The sequence below is a fragment of the Nicotiana sylvestris genome, chromosome 6 (assembly GCF_000393655.2).
Source record: "Nicotiana sylvestris chromosome 6, ASM39365v2, whole genome shotgun sequence".
In the NCBI taxonomy this organism is placed as follows: Eukaryota; Viridiplantae; Streptophyta; class Magnoliopsida; order Solanales; family Solanaceae; genus Nicotiana; species Nicotiana sylvestris.
The window spans coordinates 90,155,873-90,167,561 of record NC_091062.1 but is presented as its reverse complement, the minus strand read 5'-3'; the positions used below and the strand labels follow the sequence as shown (position 1 = coordinate 90,167,561).

The following is an 11,689-nucleotide window of genomic DNA, read 5'->3' as shown; positions in this document are numbered from 1 at the left end:
TGGGTTGTTGCTCAATCATCACAGTATCACGCCATGAAGAATGGGGACCAACTCACCATATATATTCTACAAAAGACGCCAAGGATCTATATACTTTGATCAAACCAAAATCAATCTCTTTGTTTTACTTCAAACAAGCACTGTAGTCTATCATAGATTTCTTGTGTAACTAAGACGAGAACACACACACACACACACACACACACACACACACACAGACAGAGAGAGAGAGAGAGAGAGATACTCTAATGAGGCATTGTATCAACTGTAAGAGAGAAGAACAAAATGATCGAAAGGTTGTTAGTGTATAACATCATCAACTCCTCTGTACTAAGTCACTTCATATTTGAAAGAGATCACCCTTGAAACTCAAGGGAACTGGACGTAGGATTCACTCTAAATCTGAACCAGTATAAAAACACTCGGTGTCATTTACTTTCTGCAATTTCCTTTCTATATTTAGTTTTGAAAATATCAGCCGACTAGAACATAAGTTAGTTGACTACCTCGCAAAAGAAAAATATAAATTTCAGTTCATCCCCCCCCCCTTCCTTGCACTTTCAACGGAAACATCACAACAAACAATCGAGAGACAAATTGAATAGAATTTCTCTTAAGTTGTTAAATCTTCATTCTTTCAAAAGAGTGTCTGAATCACACCTAAACACTTTGGATTACTTCCAAACTTTGCACAGAGGTTCAGTTTAACTATATAGACCTATCCAAAGTCTTGGAACAACAATTGGTGTCCAACAATATCAAAGTCAACTCTTGGTCAAACTTATGAATTCTTAAGTTCTTCATATTGCCAACTTTCAATAAATAGTGTTGAATCCTTCTAAAAACCTCATAAACTGAATCCGAACATACATACAAGTCCAAAATCATCATACGAACTTATCAAATCATAAAAACTTGATTCTAAATCTGTTTACCCAAAGTCAAACCTTGATCAATTCTTCCAACTTAAAGCTTCCAAATCAAGAGTCATTCTTCCAAATCAATCCCGAATCACTCAAAAATTAAAACCGACCCTACACTCAAGTCATAATACGTCATGTGAAGATATTTAAAGTCTCAAACCACCAAACGAAACAATAAAAATAAAAAACGACCGATCAAATCGTTACACCATTAATACTACTCCCTTTGTTAAAAGTTATGTGAACATGTTTTACTGGGCACGGAGTTTAAGAAAAAATAAAGACTTTTTGAACTTTCCTAAACAGGTCAAAAAGTGGTCTAGAGTAATTATGTGGTTATAAAAGCTTCTCATTAAGAGTAGAATTGGACATTTAAGCTAAATTATTTCCAAATTTAGAAATAGGTCATTCTTTTTGGAATAGACCAAAAAGGAAACAGGTTCACATAAACTGAAACGCAGGGAGTATTAACTTTGTAATGACCCGACAAGTCGTTTTGCTTTCTAGATCCTTGTTCCCCTACCGTATGTTCTATTACCGTTTTATGACTTGCGGGGATAGTTAGTTAGGGAATTGGCATATGTTCGGATCGGGTTTTGGATTACCCGGGAGGCGTTTCGGCACTTGGTATTGATAGTTGGCACATTTAAGGTTTTAAAGTTCTTTAAATTTGGTTAGAACCAAGATTTGGCGTTATCAAGATCCAATTTGGATTCTGAGACTCGGAATAGTTTTGTATGGTGATTTAAGACTTGCACGCAAAATTTGGTATCATTACGAGTAGTTTAAGTATGGTTTGGCGCGTTCAGAGTATGTTCGAAGAAATTGAAGTTCATAAGTTGATTCTATTGGTTTTGGGTTGTGATTCAATGTTTTAATGTTGTTTTTTGCATTCCGAGGGTGTGAGCGAGTCTGTTTTATGATTTCGAACTTGTTGGTACATTTGTATGGGGCCTCGGGGGCCCCGGATGCCATTCGGAAGGTGCACAGAAGTCATTTGGCTTTGGTTGAACAGTTGAAGCACCCAACTTCTGGTGCAATCACACCTGCTGAGGGCCAGCCGCAGGTGCGAGCTCACAGAAGCGAGCCTAGGACCGCAGAAGCAGCCTAGTGTAGGCTGCCTAGTGACTGCAGAAGCAGGGCAAGGGGAGGTCGACCTGGACTTGGTCCGCACCTCCGTGATTTTTGTCCACAGAAGTGGAACCACAAGTGCAGCAGACGCACGCAGGTGCGACAATCGTTGGGCAGTGAGGTTCATTTAAGTCGGAAGTTAAGCCATTTTTGACTCATTTTTTTCATTCATTGGGCGATTTTGGAGCTTTTGGAGAGGGGTTTTCACCTAGCACTTTGAGTTATGTGATTTCTATACAATATGAGTTTAAAACATAGATTTTGGGTAGATTTTAACATGCAAAAATTGTAAAACTCATGGGATTAGATGAAAAACTAGGTTTTGATAAAAATGGGATTTAACCATAAAAATGATTATGGAATCGGGCTGAGTTCGTAAGGTTATGGGTAACGATTATATGATGACCCAAAGGGTCATCTTATGATTTAAGACACCATTCCAGGCTCATTAGCCTTAAAAATATTAATTTTAATTATCTCGATTTGTGTGCACAGTCCGACGTAAAACCGGAAAGCTTTTATGTGAAAATATAAGAAATAATAATTTTTAGAGTTAAATTGTTGATTGTGATTGACTTTGGTCAACATTTTGAGTAAACGGATCTAGATCCGTATTTCGACGATCCCGACGGTCTGTATAAAATATGAGACTTGGCCGTATGTCCAGAATGGATTTTCGAGGTCCCTAGCTTTAGAAATCAATTTTTGAAGAAAATTGTTTTGTTGGATTTTTGATGAAATAAAGAAATGAATTAATGTTTGAAACTGTTGGTATCGGGCTCGTATTTTGGTTCCGGAGCTCGGTACAGATTTGTTGTAATGTTTATGTCCTATCTATGAAATTTGGTTAGAATCAGAGTTGATTTGACATGATTCAGACGTCCGGTTGTGAAATAGTGAAATTGAAGTGTTCTTGAGAAAATCATGAGTTTTGAGATTAAATTCATAGTTTTAGATGTTATTTTTGTGATTTGATCGTACGAGCAAGTCCATATGATGTTTTTAGACTCGCGTGCATATTTGGTTTAGAGTCCCGAAGGCTCGGGTGAGTTTCGGGTAAGCTTCGGGATGTTTTTAACTTGTAAAAAAATCTGTAGTCATAACAGTTTTTGGTGCACTGGTGCTCCATGTTGTTTTTTCTTCAAAAAAAAAATCACAGTAACCATAACCTATTAAAACACCAACGCCTCCCTTCACAGAACCAGAAGCGCAACTCCTACAAAAAAAGGGGCAGTAGCTCTTCGTTCAAATACAGATCACCGGTACCTTCTTAACCCGTGGTGGAAGCGCCTTTACCAAAGTGGTGTCACCCGACACCGCTTCATTGAAATTTTTTACGACATATATTATTAATACTTTAAAGAAACGAATAAGTAGAAAAAAATGACACCATTTGACAAAGATTGTCTTTTCATTTGTTAGTTATATGCTTGATTTTGCTTTAAGAGGTTAAAGGTTAAAACATCAACTAGCAGATTTTTTTGTAAATATTTGAGAAAGCATATGTGGTTAATTAAAAATTGTGATGAAGCAAATTGAACTCGGACCTTTTTTAATTTAATACTCAATAAAACCAATAGACTAAAGTTATTTCTTGTTTAGAAAAATGGTAATTAAAGTTATTATTCTCGTTCTTTTATAAATTCCGACACCACTTATAAAAAATTTTCCGTACGCCCCTGTTCTTAACCCTTTTTTTTCTCTATGAAACCAGCTCTAAAAAGGCTTTCTAAACCACCATGATAAGCTGCAAAACAGAAAGAAAAACCCAAAAAAAAAGTCATCTCTGAAGCAGAAGGTCAAGAACCATCGCTGCTCCTTCTTCGCCGAAATCAGCTCCAAAACCTCCCCAACCCTATCCCGAACAGCCCCATAAAACGCAGCAGTAAAACGACCTTCAAATCTCCATGAAAACCGGCCATTTCGTCCCTGCAAACAACAAAAACGCAGCTGAAACTCCAGGGAAACTTGCTGAAAAATTCCAGCTCAAAACAGCCTGGAACTAGTCCCAAAACAGAGCTCAACCACCCACAACTAATCCCAAAAAATCAGCTCCTAAAACTCACCCCGAAATACCTCAAAATCCGCCCCAGGATCGCAGCAAAACAAGCTGTGAAAACAGCTAGGAAGAGCAGCAAAAATCAGCTGCAAAACAGTCCAAATCGCTGCCTCTTTTCCACCCAAAATCAACACCAAAACACCGCCCCCAAGCCAGCCCCAAAACTGTGTTACTGCTGGAAATCACCCAGCAAAACTACTTCAAAATCAGTTCCAAAACCATCACTAAGGTGAAGTGATGTTCGAGTTCGCCGGTTCAAGGTTCTAGTTGATAGCTCGTTAAAATATTTCTACTTCTGGAGCTTTGATTTCATCATCATTGTACATAGAAGAGAAGAAAATTCAGGAATAAAGATCAATTCTAGCCCAAGTAGATTCTAGTGTGTTGAAGGCGAATTCGAAAGGAAAAGCTGTGATTTAGCAGTGAGTGGCCTGCGGAATTGAGCTAAATGTTTGGTCTAACCATGACTTGAGAGAATAGGAATCTCCAACTTGAATGCTATGTGAAATTCCATGTGTGTGGTGTATAGGTAAGGTGACGAATGTCTATGCACCACCAAATTATCTGCTTAGCATGATCCCTTTCACCGTTTCCAATTTACTATATTTTGTCTTAACTATTTCATGATTATAGATGCTTCTATGTTTACTTGTTTGATAGATATTGTCTCTCGTAATTGAAAGTATTAATTGTTCCTTGCCTTCATTGTGGCACATAAATGATTGAGCTGGTTGTCGGTGTTTTATAGTACATTTCGGTTGGTTTCGTTGTGTAGTAATATTTGGTGAAGTTCTTAATTAGACAGCGTTCTGTTTACATTTGTGGAGACATAAATATTGTGAAAGACTTTGATTTAATTGTGAAACCTTTATTATAAATGATGAAATGTGATTGTGTGGTGGAAGCGGGTTGCACTCCGCAACAAGGAGTAATAAGGATGGACAGGTGGGATCGAGTTGCACGGCGCAACAGGAAAAATAAGGGTGATATATATATATAGGGAGGAGCAATAAGGGAGGACAGGTGGGATCGGGTTGCACACCGCAACAAAGAGCAATAAGGGAGAATATTTATGTTTTTACTGGTTATAAAATAAAGATTGGAATACTCATTGTTTTATTGTTGTTATTCATATTTGGCTCTTACTGTTATTTTAAGTGAAATTTGAAAATTTTCCTAAGGAATTGTTATAGCTGAGATCAGGAAAAGTTAGCTGAGTTATTTTATTAATTGTTGCGAGTTACTGTTTATTTAGTTTAGTATTGCTTTATTATTCACTGTTTACAGGTTATATTATAAATGCCCCGCCGTAGCCTCGTCACTACTTCGTCGAAGTTAGGCTCGACACTTACCAGTAAATGGGGTCGGTTTTACTGATACTGCACTCTGCACTTCTTGTGTAGATCCAGGTTCCGGCCAAAGTTGAGTTTCGAATAGTAGCTGAGCTTTCACACGGAGACACAAGGTAGATCTGCTGTTGTTCGCAGATTCCTGGAGTCTTCTCCTTATTAGTTATTTACTGTTTTATTTCATTCAAAATAGACATGTTTTCTTTCAGCTAAATACTTGTAGTATTCTTTAGTAGTTCGTGAATTGTGACTCCAAATCCTGGGTAGCTAGATATTAGTATTAGTTTCGAGTTTCATTTCATTAATTTGTACATTATTCTTGATTTATCTATTGGATAGTATTAGTTTTCGCATTATTTTAAATTGCTTACTTATATTTAATTAAATTGTTATAAGAAACGGTTAGCTAAATTCTAACATTGGCTTGCCCAGCAAGTATGGTGTTAGGTGCCATCACGATCCCGAGGGTTGGGAATTTGGGTCATGACAGATTATCTTCGCAAATTCCGAAATCCGGGCACGTGAGCTGGGGGGTAAATTTTAGGAATCTTCCAATTTGGGTTAGGAATTACTCTAATAGTTAAATTATTAACCTTTGAACATGTATTGATTAATTTATATAACATTTGACTAATTTCGAGTCGTTCGGCACCGAGTTGAGGATTTAAAGCATATTTGTGGATCGGAAGTGAACTTGAGAATGAGGTAATTCTCTTACCTAATCTTGTAAGAGGGAACTCATCCTCTTAGGTGTATTGTTGTTGTGAATTACTTGTGTGGGGATCTACGTACGCACTAGGCGACGAGAGTCCGTGCGTAGCTATATTTCATGAGTTGTCCGGGTAGCCTAGGATTTACATCATGCTTTGATTGTACTGTCGTGTTTATTATGCACAATAATTGCCTTAAATAGAGATGAGATTGGGGATTTTAAGGATGAAATTCTCTAAGCTAGATTTCTTATTTTTGGAAAGAATTGAAGAATTGTACAATAACTTTGAGAAATCCATGTCCTCGCGTCGCAAGTATTTTCGCGAGCGAGGTAAATTCCTCTACTCTCATGGGAGTGGGTTGTTCGCCTCGACTGGTTAATAGATGCATCTATGATTTGTGTTGTTCGACTCTCAGCAGTGCACACAGTGTATACATATGTATTTTGGATCGGGCAGTACGACCTCAACATAAATCGTGCATAATAATACTTGGAGCCTAATTATGCTTTATATTGATTTATTGGCTTGAGAGGTTATAATCATTAAATAATGGAAATTGATTTCGGATTTACTATTGATGAAAGAATTGTTTATTTACTTCTTGTTATTGAATTTTCATTATCATTCACATAGCCCATGCTTATATAAAATTTCAGTATTTTATTGTTGACCCATAGTAAGTGTCGAAGTCGACTCCTCATTAATACTTCTTCGAGGTTAGACTAGATACTTACTGGGTACATATTGTTTATGTAATCACGCTACATTTCTGCACTAACCTTGCAGGATCTGAGGCAGGTGTATCTGGTTATCATCTCGGCGCGCACTCTTGATACTTCGAGACTTTGCTTGAGCTGCCTTCAGAACCCGTTCTGCAGCACCCAAAATCTTTATTTTGTATTTATTTTTTGTCTACTTCATTGCAGATAGTAGCTTAGTACTTTTTGTATATTCCACTAGTAGCTCATACACTTGTGACATCAGATCTTCGAAATTATGCTAGTAGACACTTGATTATTTTTGAGTAATTACTTCACCTTATTTGCTCTTAAAATATTTTATTCCTTATTTTTCTAAACTTCTCACTTCTTATTTACTCCATAATAAACAAATCAACAATTTCTAAATTGTTAAAAGAAACAATCACATGGTTAGTTCACTGTTGGCTTGCCTAGTGTAGCGTTGGGAGCCATCACGGCCTCTAGAAGAAATTGGGTCGTGATAACATGGTATCAGAGCACTAGGTTCACGTAGGACTCACAATTTATGAACATACCTAATAGAGTCTTGCGGATCGGTGCGAAGACGTCCGTACTTATCTTCGAGAGGCTATAGGGTGTTAGGAACTACTCTTTCTTTATCTCCTATCATGTAGTTGATGTTGTACTAAGTCCTCTCACAGATGGTGAGAACGCGCACAACGAATATTCCAGATCATGGAGGAGCTGCTCCCCCTGTTGCTAGAGGCTGAGCCTGAGGCTGAGGGAGGGCTCCAGCTCATGGTAGAGGACGAAAGCGTCCTAGAGTTGCTCAAATTACACCACCAGTGGATCCAGTGAAGGATTCTATTATCGAGGAGCAGGGTGAGGTGCCTGCAGCAGAGCCAGTTTCATGTCCGCATTGGGATTCCAGGAGGTCATGGGTTGTATACTACGGTTCATGGACACCATGATTCAGGCTGGTTTATTTCCAGCAGACCCAGCCACATCTCAGGTAGGAGGAGGAGCATAGACCCCTACCGCTCAAACTTATGGGCATGTAGCTACCGTGTATTAGACCTCGGGTGCACTACCCTTGGGTGGAGCCCAGCCAGTGGCAGGAGCTATACCTGAGCCCAGACCAGCTACGGCCGACGAGCTGTAGAAGCTATTGGATAGATGGACCAGGCTACACCCTCCTATCTTTGAAGGTGAGCGACATGAGGAACTCTAGGACTTCATTGATCGGTGCAGGGACAGACTGCACAACAGAGGATATTATAGTCCCAAGGGGTGGACTTTACTACTTTCCAGCTTGAGGGCAGGGCCCGTAGGTGGCGGCAGTCATATCTACTCGCAGACCAGTAGGTTCTTTTCCCTTTACTTGGGACCAGTTCACACATATCTTTCTGGATAGGTACATTCCACCCTCTAAGAGCAAAGAGTTGCGATTTCAGTTCGAGCAGCTCTAGCAGGGTCAAATGTCAGTGACCGACTATAAGGCAAGATTCTTTGAGGTTTCTCTCCATGCACTCGTGATACTTCCTACTAATGCAGAGAGAGTGCGGAGGTTTGTTGTGGGTTTACATTTAGGTATCCAGGCCACTATTTCCAGAGAGGTTGAGATGGAGACTTCTTATGAGCTAGTTGTAGAGATAGCTCGGAGGATTGAGGGTGTCCGTCAGCGGAGCCGAGAGCAGATGCTGCGGGACAAGCGGTTTCATTATTCCGGAGGGTTCAATGGTGCTCGTCTAGGGGTAGAGGTCACTTTAGGAGAAGTCAGCCTAGCAGGCCCACAAATCCAACACCATCGCCTCCTTGAGGTGCTCCAGTGCGGCCCTATTTCAACGTCATGCCAGAGAGTTCCTACTGCCCACCAGTTATTCAGGGTTCCTCCAGTGGGTATTCAGGCCATCAGGGTCAGTCTTTAGGTCAGAAGCTCACCGCTTTGAGATTTGTTACTAGTGCGGGGATCTTGGCCACATAATGGGGTTTTGTCCCAGACTTCGGGGCAAGACAGTACAGTAGGGTTCTCAGCCTATAATTTCAGCACCAGGCATCGCACCAGCTTTCCGGCTGCAGATAGGCAGAGGGCAGGTGGGTTGGGGTCGTCCTAAAGGTGGAGGCCAGACAGGTGGAGGCCAGTCGGGTGGCACTCTATCTGGATTCTATGCTTTTCCGGTCAGACCAGATGTAGTGGCTCAGATGTCGTGATCACATGTATTATTTCTATATGTGGTAGGGATGCTTCAATATTATTCGATCCAGGGTCTATATATTCATATGTGTCATCTCTACTTGCTCATTTCCTGGATGTTCCTCGCGAGTCCTTGGGTACTCCTATTTATAGGTCCACTCTAGTGGGCAATTCTGTTGTGCGGATCGGATCTACCGGTCCTCCATTATTACCTTTTGTGGTTATAAGACTAGAGCAGATCTTCTGCTGCTTGATATGAATGACTTTGAGGTCATCCTGGGAATGGACTGGTTATCTCCATATCACGTTGTTCTTGATTTCTATGCCGACTATTACTTTGGAAATGCCATAGTTGCCTAGATTGGAGTGAAAGGGTTCATCTGTCAGTGCATCTAATCAGGTTATCTCTTTTCTGAAGGCTCGATACATGATCGAGAACGGTTGTTTGGCTTATCTAGCTTATGTTCGGGATACTACTACATAGACTTCGACGATTGATACAGTGCTTGTGGTCCGGGAGTTCTCCGATGTGTTTTCTTCTAATCTTCCAAGCATGCCACCAGATCGTGATATCAATTTTTGTATTATTTTGGCTCCAGGTACTCAGCCTATCTCTATTACAACGTACAGCATGGCCCTAAAATAGTTAAAGGAGTCGAAGGAATAGCTTAAGGAGTTGCTAGCAAAGGGTTGTCAGCCCGAGTGTATTGCCTTGGGGTGCACTAGTGTTATTTGTGAAGAAGAAAGATGGGACTATGCGGATGTGCATTGATTACTGCCTGTTGAACAAAGTTACCATTAAGAACAAGTACTCGTTGCCGCATATTGATGATTTGTTTTACCAACTACAGGGTGCCAGGGTGCTCTCCAAGATCGACTTGAGATCGAGGTACCATCAGTTGAAGATTCGGGGTTCGGATGTTCTGAAGACGGCTTTCCGGACTAGATATGGCCATTATGAGTTCCTAGTGATGTCCTTCGGTTTGACTAATGCCCCAACAGCATTTATGGATTTGATGAACAGGGTGTTCAGGTCGTATTGACTCGTTTTCTCTTCATTGATAACATTTTGATCTGCTCGCGTAGCATGGAAGAGCATAAGCAACATTTGAGAGTGGTGCTTCAGACCTTGCGGGAACAAAAGCTATATGTTAAGTTCTCCAAGTGTGAGTTTTGGATTGATTCTGTAGCATTCTTTGGGCATGTTGTATCGGGCAAGGGCATTAAGGTTGATCCCAAGAAGATCGAGGCAGTTCAGAGTTGGCCTCGTCCCACCACAATGACTGAGATTAGTAGCTTCTTGGGGTTAGTAGGTTATTATTGCCGGTTTGTGGAGGGCTTTTCATCAATTGCAGCACCTTTGACTAGATTTATCCAGAAGGGTGCTCGATTCCGATGGTCCGATGATTATGAGGCGAGCTTTTAGAAGCTCAAGACCGCATTGACTTCATCATTAGTGTTAGTATTGCCTTCTGGTTCAGGGATGTATACTGTGTATTATGATGCTTTAGGTATTGGTTTGGGTTCTGTATTGCTGCAGGAAGAATGGGTTACTGCATATGCTTCATGTCAGATGAATCCCCACAAAAAAAATTACCATGTACATGATTTGGAGTTGGCCGCGATATTTCATGCTCTTAAGATCTGGAAGTATTATCTTTATGGGTGTCCTATGAGGTTTACACTGATCATCGCAGCTTGCAGCAATTGTTCAAGCAGGGAAATCTCAATTTAAGGCAGCGTAGATGGCTTGAGTTACTAAAGGATTATGATATTACCATTCTTTATTATCCGGACAAGGCGAATGTAGTTGCGGATGCCTTGAGCAAAAAGGCGGAGAGTATGGGTAATTTGGTATTCATTTCAGTAGAGGAGAGGACAAATGTATTGGACATTAAGTCCTTGGCTAATAGACTTGTGAGGTTGGATATTTTAGAGCCCAGCCGAGTTCTTGCATGTGTTGTCTCCCAATCTTCACTATTCGAGCAGATCAAGGCTCGCCAGTTTCATGATCCACACTTGTTGGCTCTTAGAGAGACGGTACTGCAGGGTTGTGCTAGGAGGTTACTATCGGTGAGAATGGTGTTCTATAACTCCAGGGTCGTCTATGTGTTCCCAATGTTTATGGGCTGAGGGAAAATATTCTAGAGGAGGCACACAGTTCTCACTATTCTATTCACCTAGGTGCTTCAAAGATGTATCGCGTCCTAAGGCAGCATTATTGGTGGCGGCTGATGAATAAGGACATAGTTGAGTATGTTGCAAGGTGCCTAAATTTCTAGCAGGTTAAACATGAGCACCGGAGGCTAGGTGGCCTACTCCAGTAGATGACTAAACTTGTGTGGAAATGGGAGCGCATTACTATGGACTTTGTAGTTGGATTTCCGCAGACCTTGGAGAAGTTTAATGCAGTTTGGGTCATTATCAACAGGTTGACCAAGCCAGCACACGTCATTCCGGTTATGACCACATATTCTTCAGGCAGGTTGGCCCAAATTTATATTCAGGAGATTGTTCGGTTGCATGGTGTGCCTATTTCCATTATATTAGATAGAGGCCCTCAGTTTACTTCGCAATTTAGGAGGGAAATACAGAGTGAGTTGGGGACCCGGGTAGATC

At 40.6% G+C, this 11,689-nt stretch overlaps 1 long non-coding RNA gene across 1 annotated transcript; it reads left to right on the top strand.

The window, feature by feature from the left end:
• Positions 1 to 3,780: 3,780 nt before the first annotated feature.
• LOC104211433 (uncharacterized) lies at positions 3,781 to 5,818 on the top strand. The gene is made up of 2 exons (XR_707123.2): positions 3,781 to 4,642; positions 5,517 to 5,818. It is a non-coding gene; the product is annotated as an uncharacterized lncRNA (long non-coding RNA).
• Positions 5,819 to 11,689: the final 5,871 nt, after the last annotated feature.